Source organism: Cimex lectularius, unplaced genomic scaffold (assembly GCF_000648675.2).
Source record: "Cimex lectularius strain Harlan isolate CLEC.00 unplaced genomic scaffold, Clec_2.1 scaffold197, whole genome shotgun sequence".
NCBI lineage: Eukaryota > Metazoa > Arthropoda > Insecta > Hemiptera > Cimicidae > Cimex > Cimex lectularius.
This window is the reverse complement of record NW_019392961.1, coordinates 906,239-919,331: the sequence shown is the minus strand read 5'-3', so window position 1 is coordinate 919,331 and position 13,093 is coordinate 906,239. Positions and strand designations below refer to the sequence as shown.

The 13,093-nt window shown below is 34.9% G+C and overlaps 2 long non-coding RNA genes across 3 annotated transcripts in view; both read right to left on the bottom strand.

Moving 5' to 3' along the window:
• LOC106665866 overlaps positions 1–13,093 on the bottom strand; it is a 377,468-nt gene that overhangs the window by 206,983 nt on the left and 157,392 nt on the right. The window lies entirely within an intron of this gene.
• On the bottom strand, positions 5,824–6,246 carry LOC106665865. Its single transcript, XR_001340356.2, has 2 exons — positions 6,029–6,246; positions 5,824–5,954 (listed from the first exon to the last, which is right to left on the bottom strand). It is a non-coding gene; the product is annotated as an uncharacterized LOC106665865 (long non-coding RNA).

The window sequence follows — 13,093 nt, the reverse complement described above, 5'->3', positions numbered from 1 at the left end:
TGTAATTTATATGATTTTTGCAACACGGTTTCCGGTCTATATTGTGCACCATAATTATGTATGTCTATGGGATTTTCAAGTACAACTTGGAGATATTATTTACAGTTTGCATGTACCTACTTTAAACAAAATAATTTTATCTTGTATTTCAACTCCCGCAGATTTTTTTTCGTGTATTTTTTTAAAATGTGAGTTCAAATATTTTTTAGCAAGAAAAAAGTTGATACTGGTGTTCTGCAGCCCCACGATCTGTATCCGTGGGATACAAATTTTTATAAGCCAAAAACTTTTTTCTCTAATCTTTCGTTGTCCAAATGCCTATTTTTCGTAGACAACAAAATGATAACTTGGGAACCATTTCAGTGGAAACTTTACAAGGGTGGAGAACCCTACAAACTTTCATAAATTTTACCTCAGTAAATAAATTAGAATTGGAGAGAATTTCATCCTTATTTTTCTTAACTATAAAACAACAAAATCTAAGCATTATTGACATCAAGGGAGATTAAGCTTTTTAACGGTCGTAATAACTCTGAATTTGGATTAAATCCCAAATTATTTAAAATCCAATAAAATGAATCTAAAAACATTACTCCGGGAGAATCTAGTCATAACTTGTACGTCCACGATCTGTACTACAAGGAACTGGGGCAAAAGTAGTTTAGTGAGTAAAAGCCGGGTTCGAATGCAGGGCCGCGGGTTTCGAACCAGGGACCTTTACCTTACAGTGGTGAGCACCGTGTCAACGCCTAAACCGTTGCGGCCACCGACGCCCCGGCAAAAGTTTAATGGTCTTAATGAAGAAACAAATTCAAATGTTACTGCCAAACTTACGACCTATTTTAAGGGCATCATCAGGACCTATATTAATAATTATGGCCTTAAAATTGCTCGAAAGCTTGGTTGTAACAACTGAATTGGTTACTTCATTCCGACCACACCAAGATCCAGATTACTCGTGAGTAAAAATGTTGCCGAAAATGTTTTACTTAAATTAAATGTATATTTTTGATTGGTATGAAAATTTATATTTAAAGTTGTAAAGGGTGCGTAAAACAAATCTGAACTTTGTTTTCGAAAAAAATATATTTTGGACTGATTAATGAGAGCGTCTTTTTGTCTTGAGAATCCAATCCGATTTGACGACATTTGAAAAATGGCAAAAAGGAGGGAAAATTCAAAAGGTGGGGTTGAGATGGGAAGTTAGCGTCCGAGTGGATCGAGGTCACGATAGTTCAAGTGGTAGAGCAGCGGCGTATCTAGCCGAAGATGGTGGGTTCGAATCCCGCTCGTGCCATTGATTTTTTAATCTCAACTAAAAACCTTAATTAATTGTAATTATAAAATATTAATTATGCTTATTTAATAAAAAATGTACTGTATAATGTAACAATGGCTTATAATTTTTTTAATAATCCCCTTGGCACTAATCATTGCTGTGTTCTATAAATTTATAGGCAGTTTTAAATGGAAATGCCGGCAAAAAAGAACTCATAAAATACTTTTTCTAATTTTTGTGGTTACAACAATGGACGAAATGTTCGTAACGTTTCCTGTTTGAAACCAAGGACCAATTTTAGATTTAAAGAAAGATTAGAAACGACAATAGCAGCTTTAAGAAAAAAGGGATGGAACAACATTTTGACCGTAAATTACACATGTAAACTTGAAATGCACCGTTAGCGGATAATCTTGCGATCTCTTCTGATAAAAGTAGAAGAGGGAAGAGAATGGAACGAAATGGAATTACGTTTCGCCAGGGCCTTATTCAATTGAGTCAGCTTCGTAAAAGCTTTAAAGCAACACAAAACCAATTTAATTTCACCCTGCACGCTCACTGAATTAAGTCCGTATGTTCCCCATCTCCGATCGAGATCGGTGAGATCTGGTAGGGCGAGCGGTAATTTGCCCATTTAAAATCGGAATCGCAAAGAAGATAGTCAATACAAGATCTCTGGTGAAACAAACCCGGCCGGTGCGTTCAGAAGGAGGGAAACAACAAGTCGATTAAGGTAATCCACCCTCTCCAGTAATAATAGGTGATTTCGCTGTCGGCGGGGTGCCGCTTGTCACGTGCAACCACTCACTCATGTAGAACCAGACATAAAACAAGCACCCGTACAGATACACAGTGTTAGAACGAGCCAGTTGCGGTAATATTAATTCAATACAGGATTTAACGTTGAGAGTCGTTTATAATTTATAAGTTACAATATTTAGCACTAATCCATTTACGTTTTAGTGGTTAATTGACCAAGTTAATTCTTTCAATTAATTATTCTTTCTATGTAAGTTCTGGTCGAGGATCGAAGTCACGATAGCTCACGTGGTAGAGTAACGGCGTATTTAGCCGAAGGTCGTGGGTTCGAATCCCGCTCGTGACACTAGCTTTTTTATTTCAACCGATACCTTACATAAAGATTAATTAATTGAAAGAAGTCAATCGGTCCACGAAATAAAATGGATTTAATAAATAAAACGAAGTATATCTTCACTAAAGCTCTTTGTGGCCATTTCATTTGTCGACGAGAATTGAATCCTGATTACACGACTTTTGAAAAATGGCAAAAAGGAGGGAAAAGGCAAAAGGTGGGGTTGAGATGGGAAGATAGTGTCCGAGTGGATCGAGGTCACGATAGCTCAAGTAGTAGAGTAGCGGCGTATCTAGCTGAATGTCGTGGGTTCGAATCCCGCTCGTGACACCGGCTTTTTTATCTCAACCAAGACCTTACATAGAAAGAATAGTTAATTTAGCGCTAATATTCTTTACTGAATGTTAAACTCCGTGTCAATATCAAACCCTGAAAAAACAATATGGAGGTAAAATGAACACAAGAGTGACCAAAGTAATAGATTTGTTAATTTTTTTTAGACTATATAAAGTCCATTTTAACACAAGATATACAGGAGAATCCATGAAATGGTTGGTTTCTTCAGTAAAAGTGTATAATTTTATTGCTTATTTCAAAAATGGCTTCTTTTTGTTAAAATCAAGTCAAATATCTTTCAATGGTTAAAACACTACAGAAAAAATAGTCAATGTTTGATAGTTTGATTATGGAAGGAATAAGGTGGGTGGAGCATATTACTTTGGTCACCTAGTCTGTAATATAAAATGCAATATATTAAAATAGTCAACTATTATCGGATATACATACATACAAATACATTATGTCGTCCATTATGTCAAAATATTTTTTCCTTTAGGTTGCTGCAATAATTATGGACTCTAGGTTCACTAATGTTAACCAAAAGCCATTATCATATTATTCTTGTTAAACTTAATTTTTGTAGAGCTGACTATATCTGTATATGAATTTTCTTAATATATTTTACAAATAAATAAACAATAAATAATAGTCTTTATTTTATAAATCTATACTTTGTAATTTGGTGATAGTGTCCATGCTAATTTTGTGGAGCGCCATAATAAGTTGATTGGTATGCTTCAATTTACGTTACTTCCTCCACGGTCTGATTACACTTTTAGTTTTATCATCTGCATTCCTCTCGAGTCTGTTAGCCTTCTTTTGGCAAAGTTTACCAAGAACTTTAAATTGCATTGGGTCAAAACATTTCAAACACAACGCCAAAAATCTAACTCGACATCTAATGTGTATGTATACGATAACGATAATAAAGATAATAGTTTGTAATAACGCCAGGAACCTCAGATAAAGGAATCAACAAATATACAACTCAATTTACAAAAAAGTTCGAGGATGAGAATAGGTTATGTCATATAACGCAAAATAAAACAGCTTTCCGGAGATGATGAAGCGATACGCGTCTAATTGAAATTTACACAAAGTTCCTATTATTATAATAAATCCCAATTACGATCATCATATGTAATGAAATATAGTCAACCGATATACTAGATCCAAAATAAATCAACTAGTCCAGCATTTAGGTTGACGTCCAGCTATGACCAGACTGAGGATTGGAATATTTTTACCTCAATTCTACATGCTAAAGTTTTCGTCTGATTTCTTACCAAATTTACTACGTTTAATTTTGACAGCGTAATGATTCATGTGCTACACCAGAATGTATCCTCACTAATTATTCAAGCCCTCTGGAGGCAAAAGTTTTTAATTGAGGAACATTATGAAAAAAAAGTGCTGGGCATATGGTCGTAAGAAAGTAAAAAGCCCATAAAGCCCAAAAAATGTTCTAGACCGTAAATTTTTTTTTCATTAAAAATTATTTAAAAAAAGGAAATAGGTCATGTAAAAACCAAAAAATGTAAGAGACATCCAGAAAACTTTTCTTCTTTCTACATGATCAAATATTATTTTTAAAGGATGAAAACGTGGGTTGAACTGTTTTATTAAACTCAAGAATTTGGCTGTAATTTGGTCGTTCTGATCATTCGGGTCATTTAACCATTTCTCGATGCATCGGTTAAACTAAAAAAGCAAAGATAGACCAAACCCGTTACGACCAAATTACGGTTTCCTGTAATTCATAGCTCCCCCCCCCCAAACCATACACAGAATCTTATGAGTTTTATTACTTTTTCGTCATTCAATAATTGTTTTTCTCTCAATTAGTTTGTTATGTGACGAGTATAGAAGTGGTAAAATATCTAAAAGAAGACCGAAAAGAACCCTCAGTGTGCTAATACTAATTACAAGGAAACTTAATTAGCCCGAATATCGAAAGAAGAGGGGCTCAAAAATCATGGCGAATAGGAAGCAGGGGGGCTTTGTTAATTAAAATCAGGTATAATTCGTAATAATTAGGTAGAGCCTGAGGGAAGGTGTATGGTAATTAGTTTAGAGATACTCCTAGAGGGCACAGTCTGATTTCATTATTCCAATAAAATAGGGTGGAAAACAGGCTTCTCTTTCTCCTAGCTCTCCCTCACTCTCCCTCTCGCTCCCTCTCTTCTCTTGAGTTGGTGGAGTGAGGTCGGAATACGGTATGAGTACGTGGTCGGAATCGGGCAGTACTTTGTTTAAGTTGCACGACACGGCCCTCAAGACCCTTAGCCCTATCTCACTCATTTACCGCACTCTACCCCAAACACTATCTCCCTTAGGACGAAGAACATTTCAGCGCCCAACATCCACCTTATTTACACATCAACAAATCTCTCAGGCGACTATTATTTACGGAAATTGGGCCAATTCTGTTTCCTTTTAGGAGGCGATAATAGAAAAGCGTGAGGAGAAAAGCGACTGATTCATTTTGAACATTGCGCCTCGTTTACCACCGCGGTTAACACTTAACTTCAACAGTGTTTTTAAATTGAACGGTTTAGTTTACAGAAAAGAAATTTCAGTGGATTTGCTCATTTAGACCAAACCTACTTTAATTGGTCGGTCTTGGTCAGTACGTTCCTACTTCTTCATTAGTCAAAAATTCCGATTTGTGTGTGTAAAGAAAACACCTACATTCTACATAAAATATTTATAATAATCTCAAAGAATAAAAGTGTGAGTTTGAAAACGAGAGTAAGAGAGCGAGAGAGAGAGAGTGAGAGAGTAAGTGAGTGAGAGAGAGAATGTATGAGAAAGTTTTATTTAACTATAATGACTCTTTAATTATTATGACAAAAAAACAAAAATTATCTTACTAATGATTGGTTTTACCTAGGTCTTCGTCATCGTATAATAAATGTTTGAACAGTACATATTTATAAATATTAACTTCTATTGAATAGAATATTGATACAAAGAAAGCTAAAAGGAACCTAGTGTTTGGCAATGTATAAAATACATATAAGGAAAACCAAAAATACTACAAAATGGCCTAAACGTGATAAGAGAATATTCCCAAGCTGTAAACCTACAGAAGTACTAAAAGCAAACGAAGTTCGAAGTTTATTTGATTTTAATTTTACAAAAAAAGAGGAATATGTTTGTTTGAAATCGCGATTCAATAATCTGCTGCTTGTTTCTTCCAATGTTCCAATAATCTTTCAAACTGAATCTGATCTTGCAACCCTGCCAGGCACGTTTATTACGATAAATTCAAAGAAAACTGGACAAATCAATCTCAAATCAAAAAGTCTACCTACTTGCCATCTGCTTCTTTTTTTCACGCTTTTCATCTACGTGATTTCTGACGTTGCAGCACAGAGCAGACATCCCGACAGCAGAAAGGCAGATGTACGAACTTACGTAAACAAAATGGATCTTATTTAAAATCGTGTTAATGATGGTCATTTTTGTATTAATTTCGAAAAGAGTTTGGTTCTGAGAAAAAAATGAACACATGTAATAAAAACGTGGTTAAAATTTTATCAGTTGTAATAATCAAGCGCAAAGTACCTTTCACTTTACCGATATATTTTTCTTCCATCAATATATTTTCAACATCTATATGTTTTGTAGCAAATTAATTAATTTATCTGTTTATATTAATTATTATCACCCTTCCTGTTTCTTCTCTCACCCCCCCTCGTAACATATAAGAGGTCGGTCTCGGCTTAAATTTGCGAGATTTTGATATAAAACAATAATCATTCTTTCAATCAACTCTTTCTCTCTCTCTCTAGCTCTCTCTCTCTCTCTCTATATATATATATATATATATATTTATCTATCAATCTATCTATCTACCTATCTAATATACTTTATAATACTTTCTCTCACTGTCTCTTCATCTTCCTTCTTTTGCCTATTTACATAACTTTTTTTTTCAACTTATTATCTCTTTCTCGACAAACTAGTTCACTTTAATTTTTGTTTAAATTGTTTTGACAGCCCATTTGTTATTTCTTGCCTCAAAATCAATTTCATTCAAATCGCAATAATATACGCGGAATTATAAAAATTCCTCAGATCCGAGAGTTAAGTGAGGTGAATGAGAAAGTTACGCACGATAAAAGGGGATCGAGGGGAGGATGGAGCTGGAAGAAATAAATCTCCGTTGTCTCCTTTAATCCCAAACGGAATTTCGTAAAATGCAAATCACATTTAATATAACCCGTAGGGGTGAGCAGAATGGGGGGCGGGCCCTTCGTACATTAAAACACGTAGGTGGTAAGTGACTTTGAACGCCCAGAAGTATAATATTTCCCCCTGGAGATTAATTATGTAAATGTTCAATTGTTAATTTTTTTTAATATTTTAAAAATCTAGTATATCATTTGTATTCATATTTATGAAGCATGTTACTTATTTAAGTACATATTAAGTAGTTATACTTTTCTCTTTTTCCATGTTCTCTCTCTCTCTCTCTCTCACTCTCTCTCTCTCGTTCTCTCTCTCTCACTCCCTCTCACTCACTTCCTTTCACACTATACTTTTCCTTTTCTTTTTTTGAGTCTTTTTATGTAGCTACAGCTTAAATTAAAATTAAGGTTAAAGTTAAGGTAGGACTGAAAAAAAAAGATGTAGACGTTAGGATGTTTGATATTGGTTAATGTCTTAAATTAAAGCTAATCAAAATATTTATTACAAATTACTCATAAGTTAACGAATAGTTTCCAAGTAGTTACTATCGTGTATTTTTTAGTAAGAGTTTATTGTGGATCCTAATTCAAATGTGGCAATATTATCGAAAATGTTTCGAAGTTTATTGTAATTAAAAAAAATGTGAATTTTAGGGTGTTGACTAATTTATTATTTATGTAAATTATTTGTGTATATGGTAACAAAACTAATCCGAGGCGTCACTGTAAAAAACAAAATAGTAGAATTAATCTAGCATATTTTTTTACAAGGATTAAGTGTTTTTTTTCTTCAACAGCTTGTACAAAAGTAAAAAAAACAAAGGCGATTTCCGGTAGAATGCTGATTATGCAGGGTCACAGTAAGTACAGGCTAATGCGGCGCGACGATGGAGTATCACGGAGAAGTCGTCCCACTCAGATAGTCTTCAGGTCCGCGGACTAAATGGTCCTGCGTAAAAAAAGGCACAACCAACTTTCTTCGTGGGACTGGTTTCCGTCCTGGTCAATAAATGTACAAGGATCTGCTAAGAACAAGCCGTTCGAGGATTTAACTCTGCCGGAGAAAAATGAACGGAATAGGAAAAAAACACTTCCCAGGTCGAACACCCTGTCGAATATACTTGAGCAAACACTTTTAGTAATACAAGCCGGAGTTGTGTTGAAGATCGGCCCGTCCTGTCGAGGGGTTCGAGGGAAATATAATACACTGTTTTATATGGTGGTTGACACACCCTCGGATGGCCCATCAAAATCACGTTATGTACATCCCAGTCTACAAATTCGAGGGTGAATATTTTGTTTGTTCCAGTCTACTTAAAAGCTCGATAACACGAATCTTCCCGGTTGTGTACTGGTTTGAACATCGAAAAACAAACCCTTACTATTGATATTTAACAGTTTTTATTTTCTTTGTAAACTTTTAAAGATTATTTTTCACAATTATTTGCGGTTTGCTTATTAATTAACAAATTCGGCCATTACTATACAGCACAATTTAGGTCGACACTATTTCGGATTTACGTTTTTTGAATTGCAATGAAAAAAGCATACTGAATAGAAACAAAAAATCGAAATATACCAAACGGGCATACCCTGCCGGCTAGGAGTTCATAATACTAATCCTACAACAACTTTTACTTTTTTAAACATCGTTTACTATTTTTTTATAAAACTTTTCGATTTTTTATATATTTCTAACTTAATGAAGCTTTAGAAAAATGTTTAAGATCTCACTTCTTTATTTATTTTCATATGCTTTAAAACTTAACTGGATAACATAAAAGCACAATTATTGTCAAACATCCAGGTTTTCTATTCTTTGATAATTATCTATTATCTTCGTCTGCCTATCCTCGCTGATTTCTGTCGGTTCAGATCCGATGTGATTATAGGGTTGAGATGGAAAGTTAGTGTCCGAGTGGATCGAAGTCACGATAGTTCAGGTAATAGAGTAGCGGCGTATCTAGCCGAAGTTTGTGGGTTTGAATCCCGCTCGTGACACTGACTTTTTTATCTCAACTAAAAACCTTAAATAATTGAAATATATTAATTGGTCAAGCGGACCACGAAAACTAGTGAATTAGATTATTAATGTTATAAATTAACTATCCTACCGATTGAAAGTATTACATATCTTACAAATTAGTAATAGTGAATTTGATTTTTTTTTAAATATAGATACAAGGGTCACAATTAATAATGAATCAAATCATTTTGTCCAATAGGTCCCATAATATAAATATAAGAACTTCTAATAAAAGTTTAATAAGCATTGTATAGGACAAAAACGTACCCAAATTCGGTTAGTAAATAACGAGTAGTTTTTACGGTACGACTTCATGTACGTCAGAATTTCTTCAGTTTCCTTTATAAAAGTAAAGCCCTTAGTTTTCAGCTGTAATATACTTTATGCAAAAGTTTGTGAAAAGTAAATCTTTCCGATGAAAGAAAATCGTTTGTTTCAAAAGTTCAGTTCTTATTCGTTTCAAAAAGTGTGTTACCGGTTATGTTTTCCTCCTTCATCCAAATCACGTTCGTAATATTGTATTATGCAACTGTTAATTTCAAATGTAAGGTATAGTCAGTAGAAAGCAGTGGAAAAGTATTTTGTAACAATTGAAGTTCTTTTTTAATTGTGGAAGGAGACAATGATGAACTTAACTATGTCGATCATTTATCTAAATTTTTTCCTGTAACGTTTTTGAGGCTACGCCCGTCTCATCCGCAGCAGATTTTACTATAAACTAGTATTTAATATGTATCAATATATACACTGCAAAAAATTCCTCCCACTTGTAACTTGACTTGTATATATTTTTATATATTAATCATAGTTTCATGTTTTTTAACGTGTAATAATTGAGTTTCTGTTTAAAAAAATGTAAATTGCTAAGGAAAATGAAAAAAGACGGACAGACAAAATTTATTTTAATTAGGTTTTTAATTAACATTTCAATATCGTGTATTTTCTCCTCTTGCGTTAATTACATCTCGAAGACGCCTGCGTTTACTTGCTACCATTCCGTTTGCTGGAGGTTAGCCCATTCTTCACGAAGGGACATTTCAAGACCGTCGAGTGTATAGGAAGTGATGGACGAGCCCTTATTCGTTTTTTGAGGTTATCCTGTAGATGTTCCATGAGGGTCAAGTCTGGAGAACGGGCTGGCCAGGCTAAGACCCTGATGTGCTGGTGAAGGTACGTTTGTACTATGCTATCGACATTTGGACGGGCATCATCATCCCTTAGAATAGGATTGTCGCAGATTTCATCGAGGCTAGGCAACGCATGATGTTCCAAAATTTCATCCACCTAGAGAGTGGCAGTCAAAGACCCTTCTCGAACAACAACCAACTCTGTGCGATTCTCCATTGAAATTCCCACCCACACCGTCACTGAACTACGTTGAAAAAGGTTGGCTCTGGGAAAAATGACAGGGTTCGTACCTTTCATTCTATACCACACTCATTCTCGCCCATCTGGAGATCGTAGAGCAAATCTACACTCATCTCTACAAAGTACAGCAGACCAATCGTCCAAAGACCAATTGCTGTGTTCTAGAGCCGTGCAACTGTGTGTGTTTTGGTCTGTTCTAGTCCTCTTACGGGGCGAAAGGCCATCAGTCCATAATTATTTAATCTTCTTCGAGCAGTGCATTTTGAAATTTTGACAACTCGAACTTTCTGGAGCTGATGAATCGCTTGAACAACAGTAAGGTAGCGGTTTCGCAAAATTCGCAAAGTAAAAAAACGGTCATCCTGTGGTTCTGTTACCGTAGGACGACCAGGACCAGGCATTCTACGGTAAGACCCAGTTTCTCGAAAACGTCTAACGGCGTTTCGCAGTTTCATAGGGAACTCCGATGGCAATAGCCGCATACCTGATGGAACGTCCATTATCAATAAGTGCCACACGACGCACAACATCCCCTTTTTAAGTTTAAAACTTGAAATTAAGAAAACAAAGATGAAAACTAAGCAGTTTGTTGCTTCAGAATTTAAATGAGACTGCGACGAAAGAAGAAGAAGAATTCAGATAGAGAGAGAAACATATTACATTCCATAAAAAGTAAACATTGAAAAATTCTTTATCCTTGTTTTGGATTAAGGATAAAGTGTGTTTACGTCTAATTGATATTCCCAATTTAAAACATGGGATAAACATATATTATTGGTAAAAACAAAGAGACAAATTAAGGGCAGAATTTTCTTTTGTCGAGAAAATGAAAAAAAACAATTCGGTGGAATTTTTTGCCTTTCAGTGCATAAATATATTAAATACAAAAAATTTTGGAATAATTTTATAAATAATCAGATGTAATATAATAAGCAATGGAAAAAAGGGGAGTCGGTGTCTGCACGTTGGCGTTGACACGTCGATCATCACTGCAAGGTAAAGGTCCAGGGTTCGAGTGCAGCGGCCCTGCATTTCAATCCGACATACTGACAAATGGGCTTTTTTTCAAAAACACCGACACTTCGAGGGTTGATATGAATATAACGTCTGCTGTTGCAAACCCTAGTAAAAAAATAGTGTAAAAGCAAATACACCATGCGAAATACCGATGCATAATAGCCATAGCTAGGTACGGTTATCCTGTGTCCACAATGGGTGGGCTCATTAGTATATCGTTCTATGTAAATATATTGCATCCCACGTTACAATAAACTTTGTTTGTTTGGCTGACTAGAAAAATTAAGTGGTAGGACTAGAAAAAAAAGAAGGTAGGAAACATCCTAACTGTCAGTTTGGTTTTTTTGCCGATTTATTTAAATAGCCATGTTTCATGAACGGACGAAATTACTTACTATAATTACAAGTTTTCTTACTAATTCCGCCTGAAAAATGAATAATTTAACTTTCCGAGAGGGTGGTATTTTTTTAATCAAGAATATAACTTTTAAATGTCTGAAATATTTAAACAAAAGATGAATTGCGTTATTTCAAGGGAAGTTAATGTAAATTATAAAGGGAATATCGGCGGTAATGCCGGGAGGGCTTCGGGTCATTTGATAATTACACGTTGAAGAACTTTTGGTCTTGACGAGTCCGCCTAATTGCTCCGAGTTTGAAAATTATGTAATTATTAGAATTTCTGACGTTTTACACGGTCTTTCCTGGAAGGCGTGGCCCGGGGCAAGTCTTGAATTTTCAATCGACTCCTCTGCTCGTGCCCTCTTATCACGACCCCGGCATCAGACTTGATTGAAAAACAGAGGGGTGGACGAAGGGATTTAAATAAATTGCGAGGACAACGAGCGGATTGACTCCAGGGAGGCGTTCGGGCGAAAGTGATTGCCAACGCGAACCATTCTCACCCCGTTTCAGCAACAGGCGACATTTCAGATTCAACTGGAATCAATTTAATAAAAAGATGAGAGACGTTCTTTCGCCCTCAAAACAAACTTTAAGTGCAATAGTTCACAATCTGGGTATACCAATACGAACAATAAATCAAAATTTTTCGATATCTATACCCTAGAAATCAAATCTGAAAGTCCAGATGGGTGGTCGAGTTGACTAAACAAACTCGATATAAAATATCCATACTTTTTTATTCAATACCCCAGTTCTCGTTCAAGCACTCCGATCTAGCATCACATAAAAATATGCAAAGCTTTTGTGCAACACACGTTTTTTAATGACGAGTTTCACAATTGGGGTTTCCATTATAACATTATTTGCTGCACAATCATACAAAAATGCTATAACAACAATGTTTCTTAATAAGCGTTACAATTGCATAGCAGTCTTCAAGAAGGAAACCTTGAGTCCTTGTGGTTGAGAACACGTGTTACAACAACATAATGCTATAACTATATAAAATAAATTATTCATAGTACAAAGAAATAAAAGTAACATATAAATTAGCTAACCTCAAACGAAAATAAATAACAAAAGAAATTAAAAAGCAGAAACATTATAACAAATTCTTAGTTATTTTGATAAGACTTATAAATTATTTTGTAGTTTACAAAAATCGATTTTGACGGGAGAACATGACAAGTTAATTCGCACTGTACCTAGATAAAAGATTCGAAAACAGAAAGGAGAAAAAATATAGCGAGAAAGGGAGTGAACGAGAGAGAGAAAAAGAGAAAGAAAGAAATAGAGAGAGAGAGAGAGAGAGTGAAAAGAAAGAAAGAGAGAGAGAGAAAGAGAGAAAGTAATAGATTGTGAATATATAA